Consider the following 12,939-nt stretch of genomic DNA (forward strand, 5'->3'; position numbering starts at 1 on the left):
CCTCAGAGCTAGAGCCAGAGCCAAAGCTGGCCCAGAATAAAAAAATAAATAAAAAAAGAAAAAAAGGAGCGGTTGGGAGCTTCAGTCAACTGCCAAACTGAAAGCAGCCCTCAGCTCCTCACCCAGACTGGCCAGGCACCCCAGTGGGGACCCCTACCCTGAAGGGTGTGTGACCAGCTGCAAACAGCCATCATCCCCTCATCCAGGCTGGCCAGGCACCCCAGTGGGGGCCCCCACCCTGATCCAGGACACCCTTCAGGGCAAACCAGCCTGCCCCCAGGCCTCTATCCTATATAGTAAAAGGGTAATATGCCTCCCAGCACCGGGATCAGCAGAGCTGTGAGGCCTCCTGCCACCAGATCAGCGTGACAGGGGGCAGCGCCCAAACCCCCTGATTGCCCTGCGGCTCTGTATGTGACAGGGGGTGGCGTCCCAACCCCCTGATCGGCCCTGCTCTGTGTGTGACAGGGTAGAGCCATAACCTCCCCATCAGCCCTGCCCTGAGTGTGACAGTGGTGGCGCCCCAACCCCCTGATCCACCCTGCTCTGTGTGTGACAGGGGGCGGTGCCCTAACTCCCCTATCGACCCTACTCTGTGAGTGACTGGGGGAGCTCCCCAACCCCCTGATGGGCCCTGCTCTGTGTGTGACAGGGTATGGAGCCCCAATCCCCCTGATTGGCCCTGCTCTGTGCGTGACAGGGTATGGAGCCCCAATCCCCCTGATTGGCCCTGCTCTGTGCGTGACAGGGGGTGGCACCGCAACCTCTCCATCGACCCTGCCTTGAGTGTGACAGGGGGCGGTGCCCCAACCCCCCAATAGACCCTACCTTGAGTGTGACTGAGGGTGGCATCGAAACCTCCCAATCCTCCCTGCTCTGTGCATGACAGGGGGTGGTGCCCCAACTCCCCAATCAGCCCTGCTCTGAGCCCGACCAGGGGCTGCACCTAAGGATTGGGCCTGCCCTCTGCCACCCAGGAGCAGGCCTAAGCCAGCAGGTCGTTATCTCCCGACGGATCCCAGACTGTGAGAGGGCACAGGCTGGGCTGAGGGACCCCCTCCCCTCCCCCCCGCGAGTGCACAAATTTTTGTGCACCGGGCCTCTAGTTATCTAATAATTGTCTTGGGCATGTGTAGGGAGCACCAGTGAAAAGATGATTGTAATAGAGATTAAAATAAATAATGAGGGTAACTAACAAGTGTATTATTAAATACTTTAAGACACTAGTTCTTATTTTTCTTAGGTTGTAGCTCTATGACGTTTTGCCCGCCTGCCTTATTATACCTGTCCACTTTCTCAAGCCCACATATGGCTGGCTCTGTGCCTAGTTACTGTTCCAATTGTCAGGCAGACTCCAATGGTGTTCAGGCCAATCACATCTCTTGAAGTGGTGCCTCCTTTGATTAATGAATTGCTCTAGCACTCACTGGGACAAGAGTGCCACCTGGTGTTGTGTCGCTGATTATTCACAATCACCAACTGTTTTCTTTTCACTTGAGCTACTTTGGGATGACACCACTGAAGTTCCCCTCCCCCCGCCCCCCCCAGGAGTAACTTGAAAGAGAAAATTGTTAACAAACGTTTTGCCAAATACAACAGAAAGGGAGCCCAGACCCTTTTTCAATATAAACTCAGTGCTACTGCTTGAGTTTAGCAGATTGGTTGCTACATACTAGAAAAGGCTTAAGCTACATCCTCTGAACTCTTGTTATTATTGCTTTTAACAGATGTACAGGCATTTTAAACTTAAATTTAAGAATAAAGCAAAATTGTGATCTAGGACTGAAATAGGTTAAGTACAAACCTACCCTGCTGTCTCTCATAGAAGCCCATCTCAATAACAACTTCTGAGAGGGATTCCAGAGGTTGTTTGAAAGTGCATTCCTTGATGTCTGCAAAGAAGGCTGTAAGCTTTTGCAGACAGACCAGCTATTTAAACTACTTTAAAAGAATTATTGAAGAAAGAAATTTCCTTAAAACCCTGGAGAAGGACCAGACATAGATTCTTTCTGCCTCCTCCTCCCCACACTTTTCCACAGACAGTTTTGTTTTACTTTCCTCCTTTTCTGGCTTCATTTTTTCCTCTCATATTTGTTACAAAAATAAGCTCCTACTACCTGAAACTGTATTGCTATTTTTTGAATCAAAGTATAATATACTCTCACTGCACATCTAAAAATGCCACTGCACAGATTTGATGAGCATGTGATGTAAATTGGCATTCTGTACATGAAAATAAAACCTATCTTTACTGAGTATTATACTGAGTATATATATATCTACACTAATAAAAGAGAAAGATTCAAATTAACCATCACTCTGCTACATCCACAAGCCACACGCATGAGCCCATCAGGAGCCAGTATGCAAATTAACCCAACTAAGATGGCCACGGAGCTGGAGCGAGCAGTAGGCTTGGGTTGTCCCCAGCGATGAAGGAAGCCAAGCTTCCCGCCTGCCCTGGCTGGGTCTGGGCTCTGCTCAAGGCTACAAAGTTTCAATTATAGAAGATAAATAAACCCCAGATACCTGCTTCCAGGCCGCCCTGGAAAAAGAAAAAGAAAAAAAAGAAGAGGCTGGGAACTTGGCCAGCCTGAAAACGGCCCTAAGCACCTCACCCAGGCTGGCCACACCCCTGTGGGATGAGGGTCCCCACTGGGGGGCTTGACCAGCCTGCAAATAGCCATCAGCCCTTCACCCAGGCTGGCCATGCACCCCAGCAGGGCCCTCTACCCTAAAGGGGGTGTGGCCAGCTTGAAAATGGCCCTCAGCCCCTCACTCAGGCTGGCCAGGCACCCCAGTAGGGACCCCCACCCTGATCCGGGGCACCCTTCAGGGCAAACCAGCTAGCCCCCATCCATGCACCAGGCCTCTATCCTATATCCTATATAATAAAAGGGTAATATGCAAATTGACCCTAACAGTAGAATGACTGGTCACTATGACACACACTGACCACCAGGGGGCAGACACTCAATGCAGGAGCTGCCCCCTGGTGGTCAATGCGCTCCCACAGGGGGAGCTCTGCGCAGCCACAAAATACCGACTTCTGCACATGGGCCACGAAGTTTCAATTGCACTGTACATGCATGCCCGCACGTGGTATTTTGTGGAAGAGCCACACTCAAGGGGCCAAAGAGCCGCATGTGACTCGTGAGCTGCAGTTTGCCGACCACTGCCCTAGATGTATGGGTTTATTTCTGGACTCTTAATTCTATTATATTTCTGTGTCTGTCCTTATGCCACTACCCATTGTAGGTTTGCAGTAAGTTTTGAACGATCACTTTACTTTCAAATTTATATCAGTTTTGACATTTATACATAATTTATATTTGGTTGTACTTAAGAGGTAGTTGGTACTAGCGTATCCTTATGAATTAGAGATTTATGGTTAGAGGCAATGAAGCATAATGGTTGAGGAACAGATGTTTAGAGTCAGAGATACTTGGATTTGGAATGATTATACCACTCCATAGATATGTGAACTTGTATAATCTTTTCTGAGATTCAGTTTCCCATATTAAAATGAGAAATGCAAGTCAAAACTACTATGAGATATCATTTCATACCCTCTAAGATGACTATAATAAAGAAGACAAACAATAAAAAATGTTAGTGAGAATGTGGAGAAAATAGAACCATCATACATTGTTCATAGGACAGTAAAATGGAGGAGTCACTTTTAGAAAACAGTCTGGCAGTTCCTCAAATGGTTAAACATATTTACCACATGATCCAGCAGTTCCATTCCTAGGTATATATCCAAGGGAAATGAAAACATAGTCACACAAAAACATGTACACAAATGTTCACAGCAACATTGTTTATGATGGCCAAAATGTGGAAACAACACAAAGCATATCAACTGATAAAGGGATAAACTAAATGTGATATATTCATACAGTGAAATATTATTCAGTAATAAAAAGAAATGAAGTAATGATATATGCCACAACATGAATTAACATTGAAAACATTATACTGAATGGGAAATATAGTTTCAAAGAACCACATATTGTTTGAGTCCATTTATATGCATTGTCATGAATGGGCAAATAGATAGTGACAGAATGTAGATTTACAGCTGCCTAGGATTGGGGAAGATGAGATTGAGAGGTGATGGCTAAGGGACACGAGGGCTTTTTTCAGGGTAATGAAAATCTTCAAAAATTAATTTTGGTGACAAATGCATAATTCTGTGAATATACTAAAAGCCTTTGAATTGTACACTTTAAGTAGGTGAATTGTATCTCAGGTAAGTGATGTCAATAAACCAAAAAAACCCACAAGTTGTATGTCATGGTCATTCAGGAATACTTAGCCTTGAACACAGAAGCAGAGAAACACATGCCATTTTTTTCTGTTTTACAATGGAGCTACTATTTTTGTCCCTAGCCATTGTCAAAAACAATAGAGCAATAGCAGGCAATTTAAGGAACCTAACAGGTGGGTGTGCTACCAAAAGGGGCAGGCGGTTTAACAGAGAGAAGAGGGAAAGAGATTGTCAAAGAGAGCTCTGCCAAAACCAGGTGACTGTACTGACAGAAATTAAAGATCTAAATATGTGGAAAGACACCCTATGTTCATGGTTTGCAAGATTTAATGGCAATACTCCACAAATTAATCTACAGATTCAACACAATCCCTAGCAAAATCCCAGCTATCAGTTTTTCAGAAATGGACAATCTTATTCTAATTTTATATGTAAATTTAGAAAACCAACAATACCTAAAATAATCTTGAAAAATAAGAATCAGCCATGGCTGGTGTGCTCAGTAGTTAGGGTGTTGGCCTAGGCAACAAAGGGTTGCAGGTTCCGTTCCCATCAAGGTCATTTAGCTGGGTTGTAGATGTGCTAGGGGCAGGGGGCCTGACAAAAAGAATTACTAAGTAGGCTGAGGGGCAGGGACCATGGGAGAACAAAATTGCTAATTATCTCGCTAGAAAAGCAATGTGTCATGATTGAACCCAGCCAGGTGTGACCCTGCTCGTAAATTGTATGTAAACTTTTTACCCTGCCAGTACCAGGAACAGCTAATGAACCGCTTTGCAGTTTGTTTTTCTTTAAAAAAAAATACTTTGTAGTGTTGCAGATAAAAGGTCTTGCTGTACTCTCAGTCAGCACTGCAAGCCGTGGGGCTCTTATGGGAAGAGCACGCCTGGCAGTCAGCTGGCCAGCTTAATAAAGGCACTTAAAATTTAAATTCTGAGTCGGTGGTCTATCTCGCTAAGCTAACCCATAACATAGGTTTGATCCATGGCCCTGGTCAGGGCACTTGCAGAAGGCAATAAATCGATGTGTCTCTCTTACATCAGTGTTTTTTTCTCTCTCCCTTCCCTCCCTTCCTTCCACTCTCTCTAAAAATCAATGGAAAAAATATTCTCAGGTGAGGATTACCAAAAGAAAACAAACAAATCAGTAAATAAATAAATGGAATCTATTTGGAGGATTCAAACTTTCTGATCTCAAAAATGTCTACAATACTACGGTCATCAAGATGGTGTGGTATTGGCATAGAATAATCATATATCAATGGAACAGTATTGAGAGTCCACAAATAAACCTTCATATGTACAATTAATGTCATACTTTCATGGTGCATATGTGGCAACAAACAACCTAAATTTTGGTTAGCTGTCTATCCTGCTTTTGAAGAGTGACAAGCTCTTAGTACAATTATTCATAATAGCTGAAAATAAACACAAGCCAAATGTCCATCAACTGATAAGTAGAACATGGCATACACATACAACTGAAATAGAGTGTCACTGAACACTTGGGTTGCGGGTGAATTTCCCGCCAAAATATAAGATGGCGCGTTAAAATGCCTATATCTTTTGAAGTATGGGTTCGATTGAAATGAAATATTTGGTAACACGCAGTTACAATCGGCCCGAGTTTACACGTTTCCCGCACTCCACCGCAAATCTATATGAACCGAGTTTAAGACGGCTCCCGCGGAGTACGCGCAATTCACGCGAGCCGACTTAACTCATTTCCCGCAACCCAAGTGTGAAAAGAGCCCAGGCCCGGAGCAGGTTTGCCTCGGATGTCCTATACTGTGTGGGTTCTTGACTTTGTGCAGGAAAGATTTCACAATATGAGTCCAGGTGATTTTGAGAGTATATTTATTAATGCTGGGGACAGTGAAACAAAAGAAGGGCTTAGGGTAGAAAAAGCAACAGGAAAGAGCCAAGGCAGTGCTCTGCTCTGACTGTCTAGAAACTTGATAGGAACGGCGTGAGCCATACTGGGATGCATGGACTCACTGAGAAGTAAAAGTAGCAGTGAAAGAAGTGAGCCAATGTGGGGCTGTTTTTAGACTATCCCTGAAAAGTCTAGGATAGAAGAAGCAACGGGAGAAAACCTAGGCCAGTGATGGCAAACCTTTTGAGCTCAGCGTGTCAGCATTTTGAAAAACCCTAACTTAACTGGTGCCGTGTCACATATAGAAATTTTTTGATATTTGCAACCATAGTAAAACAAAGATTTATATTTTTGATATTTATTTTATATATTTAAATGCCATTTAACAAATAAAAATCAACCAAAAAAATGAGTTCGCGTGTCACCTCTGACACGCGTGTCATAGGTTCACCATCACTGACCTAGGCTGTGCTCTGCGTTGGCTCTCTAGGAATGTTATAGGAAAGAAGTGATCCATACTGGGGCTGCTATTAGTTCACTGAAAGTCAGAGAAAAGGGGGTCTTGGAAACAGGTTGAAAGGGTAAGCCCTGAACAAGCTGCCACTCACTGCCTGTTAGTCTCCTAGTTGCAGGTTCATCCCTTAGATGCAAGTCTAGGGATGCACACCTGAGAAGAAAGAAAGGTGTGGGCCTGCTTCAGAGACAGCCCTCCCCACATGCTGATTTTGAAAGAATGTGATAAGTCAGATGTGAATGTAAAACACTGCAAATCTCTAAACCTCATGTAGCTTCCCTTCAGAAAATATTAAAGACATATTGATTTCAAAAATTAAAGAGCTAGTGAGCAAATGAAGGAAAAGTACATAAAGTAGTGAAACTGCTGCAAAGGTTACCTTGATGATATTGAAGATACAAGTCATGAAGGCAAGTCATTGCCACAGACAATGGACTTTCAGGTCCCCTTTGCTGTGGGAAGCAAGGAGAAAAATGAGTCAATATGCTTGTGCCAAACATGCAGTGTTGGCAAGCTTTAATATTTTTCAGTTCCTTTAACCAGCCTTCAAATGACAATAACAGAGAGTCAGGAAATCATATTACTTTAGGAGAAGCCTGACTCTTCAGTTCATCTTTGAAAATATTGAATCTCTAAGGGATATTACCATACAGAGTATACATGTAATATTTTAGTAATGAAGAATTGCTTTTTAAAAATATTCATTTTTACTGAGAAGAGCCATTCAAGGATTTAAGGTAGAAACTGCAAGAAATATTCTGAGTAGATATATAGGTCAATTTCCTTAATGTAAATGTTATACTTTTGTTGTATTTTTAATTTTATAATTCATTTCCTTAATGTATACTATAAGCATATACACAGATACATATGCATATGCACTGCCTTTATGAGTTTTATATTAAATACTAGAGGCCCGGTGCACAAAAATTTGTGCACTCGGGTGGGTCCCTCAGCCCGGCCTGTGCCCTCTCGCAATCTGGGGCCCTTTCCCCTGGCTGCTGGCACCAGTTTTCCTCCGGTGCCCGGAACCCAGGCCTTTGCTCTTCGCCGGGAGGGGCCTGCGCAGTGGGCGAGGGGCTTAGCTCTTTTAAAAATACTTCTGAATGTTTGGTAAATAACCCTATAGGAATATACTTTCTGGAACATGTTGGTTGTTAAGGGCTGATTTGGGTAATCAACAAAATGTATGTTAAAATCCTAATCCCCAGAACCTCAGAATGTACCTGTATATGGAGATAAGATCTTTAAAGAGGGGATTACATTAAATTGAGGCAGTTCCAGTGGGACTCTTAGCCCATTTCACTGAAGTCCTTATAAGAAGAGGAATGTTGGGGTCCTGCCCAGCAGGTCCAGGGGTTCCCAAAGGTGTGGACGGATTCGGCGAAGAAGGAATGACACAGAGGCAGCTTTCAGGTAATCATCATAGCCAGGTTCTCTTTTTATTGTCCTGTTACATCTATATTTATACTATTTGATCCTATAAGCATGCCTCTATAAGCTTTTTTTTTGCCGAGGAGAGCATGGGGTCCATTTATTGGGGGGTCAGTCAAAGGGGGAGCTGGCTAGGGTGGGGTAGGGCAGCAGCTTGTCTGGCCCCCGAGAAACCCAACTTGAGTCCAGAGCCTCAACCGCTTTGAAGCCAAAGTCTTCCTGCACCTTTATCTGCACGGGGGGCCAGCTCCGGAGTCAGTGGGACTCCCGCCTGGTGCCCTTCCTGTGGCGCTCGCTGCACTCGCTGCCTCTTCCACCCGCTGGGCCCCTCGCCAGGGGCCGGGCTGCTGGCTTCTGTGGGCGCTGGTGTCCTCCTGGGCGGGGACAGCCCCTCTTTCTCTGGAGGCTCATTCTCAGCGTTGCCTGGGGTGGGGGCATCTGTGCCCTGGCTGCACTCGTCCTCTAGTAAGATGGTGAACTGGCTGGCCCGGTAGTCATCACCGTAGGAGTCCAGCACCTTCTTGAGGAACCTCCGCTCCTGCTGGAGTCTCCGTGTTATCCTCTGTACCTGATGGAGCCTGTTCAGGACCTGCTCATTCACCTGCTTGATCTCCCTGCAGTGCCCACCCAGCGCCTGGTACTTCCTGCGATTGAGTTCCTGTTGGCACTGCCGCCGCCCGCTGGCCTTGGGCTGCCTCCTCCTCTTCATCTCGCTCCTAGAGGCTGGAGCTGCCCAGACCCCCAGACACGAATTCCACTTTGGTCTCAAGCTCGCCCTCCAGGATGTGACCTGAGAACTTCTCAAAGCCCACGGCTGCCATGGACCCCACTCTCTGCTCCAGCTCCATTTCTCCCTGGCTCCTGGGGCAGAACTTCCAACCTTGCAAGCCTCTAGTTTAAAGTGGCTTGCAAAAGGACACAGCCCATCCAATTTCACAGCCAGGCACCCAGGCCCCGCTAAGCCTCCTGGGAGTTGTAGTTCTCTATGTCCGGCTTGCCTCCCTCACCCTACCCCCATCCCAGTCCCAACTGAAAAGCCCTGCTGGCTGGTCTAACCCTGTGGCCAGGCATCTGAGTCACCTCGGGTCTTTATTCCTGTCCCGACACCTCGCCATCTGACCACGGAGACTCTCCTCTTGGGAGGCCCCTGGTTCTCCTTCTGGGTCTCCTCAGGCCAGGCACCAGATCGCGTGCCCCAGTGGCCATGCAGCCCTAGCGCCTGAGTCTCCTTCTGGGGCCTGGCTGCATCGCCCCCAGGGAGCTGATCGTGTGCCCCAGCCACGACGCAGCCAGGGCCCCTGGGTCTCCTCAGCCCAGTCACCAGATCGCGTGCCCCAGCGGCTATGAAGCCCTGGCGCCTGAATCGCCTTCTGGATCTCCTGCTGGGGCCTGGCTGCATCCCCCCGGGGACCGGATCTCGGTGCCCAGCTGCAACAAAGCCCCGGCCCCTGGGTCTCCTCAGCCCAGGCACCGGATCTCGGGCCTCAGCGGCTACGCAGCCCCGGTGCCTGGGTCGCCCTCTGGATCTCCTACTGGGACCTGGCTGCTTTGCCCTGATCGCGTGCCCCAGCGGCGACGCAGCTCCTGAGCCTGGGTCGCCTTCTGGATATCCTGCTGGGGCCTCGCTGCTTCACCCCGGGGACCTGATGGTGTCCCCAGGCAGCTATGCAGCCGGCCTCTGGCCCTGCCTCTGGGTGTTCTCCCATCACTGGTGATCAGTGATCTGAGAAGCCAGGTGAGGCAGGGAAGAGGCAGATATCCACCTCTTCCCTGCCCCACCCAGCTTCTCCGATTACTGGCTCAGGGCCAGCAAAGGCGACCAGGTTCTCCTATCACAGAAGCCGGCAAAGGCAGCCTGGCTTCTCTGAGCAAAGGCAGCTTGGTTCTCTGGCTCTTGGCTGCCACCTGGGTTTCCGATGCAGTCAGCGAGGGGCAGGCGGCTTCTTCCCTCCTTCCCCTTTCGCCTCCCAGCATTGCGCTACATATGCAAATTAACCGCCATCTTGGCTGGCAGTTAATTTGCATATCGCCCTGACTAGCCAATGGGAAGGGTAGCGGTCGTACGCTAATTACCATGTTTCTCTTTTATTAGTGTAGATAGGAACTAATATGCAATTATTAATGAGTTTACATACCAATCTTCTTTTGCTTGCTTATGCTACAATAATAAAAATCTCAGTCTCTCAGGGATTTACAGCATTTACAACAACAAAAATGTTCTTACTAGTGATTAGTGTGTGCTCCACATCCCCTTCCCTTCATGATCTGGGTACAAAGTAGCATCTATGTGAAACTTTGTCACTGTTGTAGCAGAGTAAAAAGAGAGAGAGCAGGACATAGGATGTCTCTTCTTAGAGCTCCTGGCCAGAAATGGCACACAACTTCCGCTTACACTCCTGTGGCCAATGAGTGTAACCTGGCAACACCTGTCATCACTGAGCTGGGAGGTATAAACTTCCCACAGGAAAGGACACCATTAGCCACGTGACTAAGCCTGACATCACAGGAGGGAGAATCATCAAGCTTTCACAGGAGGAAACAGCAAATATCCTATATAATAAAGAGCTAATATGCAAATGGTTGTCACACCCTTGCACCCTTGTACCTCACGCCTGGGCTGGGGGACCTGAGGCTGCGCCTCCTGCCCAGCAGGGCTTGACGGGGGTGAGGCCAGCCGGGTCTGGGTCTCACATAATTTCGAGGCACATATGGGGGGGGGGGGCACTTGACTCTGGGCCCCAGGGTGTGCCCCAGAATCTGACAGGAGGGAGATTTTCATATACATTTTACTAATTTTTTTTCATCTCTGACACTTCTATTATAGAGAAAGGGAAAATAGCAATATTAAAATATTTCCTCTAATTAATTCCCTTTTAATGTTCACAAATTTCATGCACTGGGCCACTAGTATAAGAATAATAATCTGCCATCATGTCAAATAACAGTATCTGAAGGAGACCTTAGAGATCATCTTGTTCTTTTCATTCAAGCCCACCTATGAGGGAGAAGTCAGAGGTGTAGAAAGGAAAAATTATTTACTCAGTTTGATAACTTATTAGGGTTGAATCTCTGATAAAGAGTCCCCTCTCTCTCATTATAATAGAATTTACCTTTTTACATGAAAAATCTATAAATGAAAAAGCAATAGAGTAAAGCAACTTAACTATGAATCTGCACAAAAGAAAAATAGATGCCAAGAGTATTTCAACCAGCAAATTCAAATGTATGTTACTAATGATGAATATCATTTATATTCAACAGAGTACTTGAACATAAGCAAAATTATTCATATTTATTTGAGGAAATATTAACAAACAGGTCTTGATTTGTTGTTTTAATAATAGAATTAAGAAAATTATGAAGAACGTATTAATAATGCAGAATATATTGTGGTTCTGGAGCAGAGTCGGAGACATCAGTGTGAGCTCATATTTAGCCGGATGGATAGACAGACAGATGGATACAGAAATAATTACAGGTATGTGTATATACATGGCTTAGTATACATACAAACCTACATTTTTTAGTTGTTCTGTGACCATCTAGAGAAGCAGTGATAACCCATTAGCAGTGAGCACACTCCATGCTTTGACCTTTGTTCCTAATACCACTCTGTAGTAAACAGAACCAGCGCTCCCTGAGGAAATGGCAGTGTCTAGGTCAGAGGGAGGGAAAATGCAAGATGATCCTGGAGATTTTTGTAGTGCCAGAAAGTTAAGATGTGTTCAAAAAACAAAGCTCAGGGGCACATCAAAGGGACACAAGGAGCCTAATTAAGAACCCTCAAAAGCCAAAACCAGAATAATTTAAATCACAAAAATCAACAATGTAGCATTGAATTATAACCCAAAGTTTAAAATAACTATACATGAGGTCATAGTGGTATTAATAAGTCCACAAGGAAATAAATGAAGTGATAAATCTTTTTTACAAAAGAATTCTGGGTTTATATGTCAATACTTATCTTTCCAGGGGCTTTAATCCTCCCTCACTCTTAGTGTGAGCTAGATAGAGTGACTTGCTTCCAAAAATAGATATGGAAAGTAAAAAGTAGTAACTGTATGGTGGATAAACCTAGCAAACACTACCTTAACCAAGTGCTCAATCTTAAAAACCCTGGTAATAAATCATGTGGTTATATGTACCTCCTGATGAAAAATGAGAACAGTACACCACACAACACACACACACACACAAACACATCAGTGTGTCTGCACTATCTGGTTGTCCAATCTCATACTGTGCAGCAAAAGGCATCCTAGTGAGAGTCAGCCAGACAGAATGATACACTTTCCAAGCTGCTGTCTCAGAACCAGAGAGGGCACTGGGCTCCTGGACCACTCTTAGGCTTTAGTGTTCAGGTCATTTTGGGAATCTGCTTGACCATGAATAAATTGGGGGAAGCTGGGCTCCAGGAATCCCACACTTTGGAATGCCTTTATTCAAAAGTTTTAAATCCTCATTTGGTGCCTGGACAGCAAGATATTCCAGGCAAGAGTGCTCAGACCTAGTCCTGTGTGGGTCCAATTATGTGGAAACACCTTACTCAAAATCTTCTATGTCAGCCTCTGAGGCCCTGAACAAGCCCTCCATCTCCATTCCTCCCCTCCCAGGCTCTCTTCCCCCTTTGTGATGATTGCAACAAATGGGGAAAGTATTTAACACAATCAGCATGAGAACAAAGAGGGCTTGGGTGTGGATGGGGGAAGGCATGGATTGTAACATTCCAGAAACAAAAGGAGCTCTTTTGTCTTAACTTGGTACCAAAATCTTTTGCAAGCATCATACTTAAAACAAAACAATATAACATAATTATTAAGGACAAAATGAACGAGTTGTGGAA

At 45.7% G+C, this 12,939-nt stretch overlaps 1 pseudogene; it reads right to left on the reverse strand.

Annotated features, from left to right (window-relative positions):
* Positions 1-8,289: 8,289 nt before the first annotated feature.
* LOC138993767 (TCF3 fusion partner pseudogene) lies at positions 8,290-8,805 on the reverse strand (annotated as a pseudogene).
* Positions 8,806-12,939: the final 4,134 nt, after the last annotated feature.

The sequence above is a fragment of the Myotis yumanensis genome, unplaced genomic scaffold, assembly GCF_028538775.1.
Source record: "Myotis yumanensis isolate MYYU_CA2020_CCGP unplaced genomic scaffold, mMyoYum1.0.hap1 SCAF_1, whole genome shotgun sequence".
NCBI classification, from domain to species: Eukaryota; Metazoa; Chordata; class Mammalia; order Chiroptera; family Vespertilionidae; genus Myotis; species Myotis yumanensis.